The 3,683-nt window shown below is 47.7% G+C and overlaps 1 non-coding gene across 1 annotated transcript; it reads left to right on the top strand.

The window, feature by feature from the left end:
- Nucleotides 1–2,401: 2,401 nt before the first annotated feature.
- TRNAQ-CUG lies at nt 2,402–2,473 on the top strand. Its single transcript has one exon. It is a non-coding gene; the product is annotated as a tRNA-Gln (tRNA).
- Nucleotides 2,474–3,683: the final 1,210 nt, after the last annotated feature.

The following is a 3,683-nucleotide window of genomic DNA, read 5'->3' as shown; positions in this document are numbered from 1 at the left end:
CGAGAGGCCTCTGCGTCTCCTCTTCGGTTCCCTCTGTCCGCCGGGGAGGCTCGCTCTGCCCGCGGGGCTTCTTCCCACCCCCGGGTCCCAGCTGCAAGCGGCGTCCTCCCTGCAGCGCCCCGGGCCCCCTGCAATTCCCATCAGCGCGCTGTAGGGGGAGCACTATATGGTTCCCAGCGGTAGCAGCGCCAGAGGAGAGAAAGGGGGAGATGGTAACTTTTACTTTAGACATTTCAGTTTGAGTTGTTACAATGAGTGGGTATTTGTTTCATAAATCAAATACGTGAATTCACCAGTTTATAAATGAAGTTTTAAAACTCGAAACCGGAGAAATACAGCGAAGGAGAAATGCAGTGTGTGGGGAGCAGCCTGTGCTGCTGCAGGCGGCCCGCGGTTGGGGTTTCCTGCCGGTGTGCGGCGGAGGGGCTGGTTTCCCTCAACCCACACTTAGCATTTACTGAAAGTTTCGGAGATGTTTGTGCAATTGTCTGCTCCTCCCCATGCATCAGTTCTGTGTTTCTCTCGCTTCCCACATCATAGGGACCAGATAAATATCTGTGGTCTCAATGACTGTGCACAGGACAGAATGGCTTTCCAGTTTGTGAAGTGAGCCTAGCGGGTTGGGGGGGAAGCCTGGGGAGTTGAGATAAAACAGGCGGCTTGTAGCATTTTTTTTTCCTTTCAGGTTCTGCAGCGCCTCCTATAGGACATCCTTCCAAGTGTGGTCTGGCCTGCGGACTTGCTCTTTCCGGGTCCAGCCCTGCTGTCAGGGGACTGCGAACCACCTTTGAGAGACTGCCCGTGGCCTGTGGAACCCAGTCATCGCGTCCTCTACTCATTCCCTCCGTGCTGTCAACTGTTTGCATTTACCTTGCAACGTTTGTAAACCAACCGTAGGTAATTCCAATGAAAAGGTGCAGCCTGATGAACTCTAGAGTCGAGAATAAACAAGCCTCCAGGATGGGGTGGGCGAGATGAGTGAAGGTCATCAAAAGGGAAACTGACAGCTGTGAAATAAACAAGTCTGGGGATGTAACTGTGGTGACTATAGTTAATAATACTGTATTGTGTGTTCCAAAGTTGCTAAGAGAGGATATCTTAAAACTATCATCAAAGAAAAAACATGTAACTGTGGTGATGGATGTTAACTAGATTTATTACAGTGATCATTTCTTAATATATACAATATTGAATCATTATGTTGCAATCCTGAAGCTAATATAATTGTTTCTCAATAAAAGTAGAAAAGATTACAATGTTTCGCACCATTAAAGTTGTTAATCCCAATACACAGACACGCACAAAAATCAGTATCACACGAAGAGGTGACCAAAAAAATATAGGACAAAAAATAAACAAACCAATCCATGGCCACCTGCCCTATTTTCCTGGTCTTTACCCGCTTTCCTGGGGGGCAGGTAGGGGAGGTAAATGTACAAAGGTCAGAAAAACAGTTCTCCCTGGCCGCTCGGAGTGCAGTCTCAAGCCAATAGTCGAATAGTGAATGGGCTTTCAAGTTCTGGTATCGTTTTAAACCAGTGAACATTTTTCTTTCTCTTTAAGAAAAAAGGTTGTGGCTCATGGGATAATACATATGCCACCTGGGGGCGGGGCGGGGGGGCGGGGGCGGGAGACCTGCCCCTGATCCGGCTCCATCTGAGCTGGCTTAGACCACCTTGAGCCAGGAGGTTCGTGCAGATGGCTGGGAGAGCGTGTGTGGAGGGAAGGGGCGTTACTGGCACCTGGCCAAAAGTCTTTGAATTTTTCTGCTTCCCTCCTGACCTCTCAAAAGATATACTCACTTCAACCCACATTCATTGAGCAGCTATTTTGCTTGGTTGGAGATTTAACAAAAGGATGAATAACTGAAACTGTTTCAGGGATTTCTTAGCAATTCGGCCTTGGGGACTACTAGACAAACATTAAGAGCACATGGTCAATAATTAATATTTAGCTCAGGTAAAATCTCCCTTTTGAACGGGGAGATTAAAATCCAATTTGTCCTTGTGTGGGTCGAAAATGAAGGCGAAATCAAAATCGCCAGAAGTAACAATATTCTGGGATCAGGACCCTGCCCTGCCCGTGGCAGCCAGGGGAAGAAACCCGGACAGGAGGTCAGTGAAAACATTCAGAGAAACCCCACGTCCCACCTTGTGTGGGCTTTTCCTTCAAACGGCTTCGATCTAATTTTTAAAAATACTCCTGTAAATTAAAAAAAAATCAATTAGGAGGAAGAAGCAGAGCTTTCATTTAAACTAGCATTTCTTAAAAAAAAAGAGAGAGAGAGAGAGAGAAAAACACAAAGTAGCATTTCTTTTTCAATTATATTCTATAATTATAGCGCATGGGTTTTTTTAGGAGAAATGAGTTACTAGGGTAGCCAGCCTAAAGGGCCCAAAGGGGTTCCATGGTGTAATGGTTAGCACTCTGGACTCTGAATCCAGCGATCCGAGTTCAAATCTCGGTGGAACCTTAACTTTTCAAAACAGCTCAGTAGCCCTGACCAGTTTGGCTCAGTGGATGGATCATCCGCCTGCGGGCTGAAAGGTCTCCGGTCCCCTACTGGTGTATGTTTCTCTCATCCATGCTTCTAACTCTCCGTTCCTCTCTGTAAAATATATGCTTTTTAAAAAGTTAAAAACACGCAGTAGTCAGGAAGGCGGACTGCTCCAGCGCGCGGTCTGCAGGCTGGGGACCCTCCTGCCCGTCCCAGCCCAGCACTCCCAATCCGCGGTTAAGGAGCCGCCAAAAGGAAAAGGAAAGCGACAGACTACGTTGAGGGCCAGTCGTGCGGGTCAGTGGTCAGGCTCGGAAAGAAACGGCAGAGCAGGACGGAGAACAAACCAGAGGTGGGAGAGGGACTGACTGCGGACACGTCGGCCCTCCCACGCCCCCCACCAATGGCCCCCCGCGGCCAACCCAACGCTCGGCGTCTTCCCGGCTGGGCAAGACCACCCTGGCAACGAGTGTGCACTATAAGCCACTGCCGCTTTCAGCCGGAGCTTTATCCACGCAAGTCTGAAACTTTGAGTGGATGCGGCAGGCTTCCGGAGTCCCGGCCCAAGCCCCACGGGGAAGCACGCAGCAGGAAAGCATGGCGCTTGCAGGGAAGGCGCCCAGCCGGCCCCAGCCTCCCAGGACTCCAAACATGTCACAAATGAAAGAAGTGGAAGCAAGCAACCTTCTGGACACAGAGTTCAAAACTATGGTTATAAAGTTACTAAAGGATCTTAATGAGAGCTTCAAGGGACTTAGTGAGAATGTGAAATACATGAAAAAGGACCAGAAATTAGGTATACACTAACTGGAATAAAGAATAATATACAGGAATTCAACAGTAGGGCAGAGGAGTTTCAGAATCAAATCAATAATTTGGAATATGAGGAAGCAAAAAACACCCAATCAGAAGAGCAAAAAGAAAAAAGATTCCAAAAATATGAAGATAGTGTAAGGAGCCTCTGGGACAACTTCAAGCCTACCAACATTTACATTATGGGGGTGCCAGAAGAAGAGGGAGAGCAAGATATTGAAAACCTATTTGAAGAAATAATGACAGAAAACTTCCCCTACCTGGTGAAAGAAATAGCCTTACAAGTCCAGGAAGCACAGAGAACCCCAAACAAGAGGAACCCGAAGAGGACCACACCAAGACACATCATAATTAAAATGCCAAGGGCAAAAAG

Source organism: Myotis davidii, unplaced genomic scaffold, assembly GCF_000327345.1.
Source record: "Myotis davidii unplaced genomic scaffold, ASM32734v1 scaffold984, whole genome shotgun sequence".
In the NCBI taxonomy this organism is placed as follows: Eukaryota; Metazoa; Chordata; class Mammalia; order Chiroptera; family Vespertilionidae; genus Myotis; species Myotis davidii.
The sequence above is the reverse complement of the archived record's forward strand: the minus strand, read 5'-3'. Positions and strand labels throughout refer to the sequence as shown.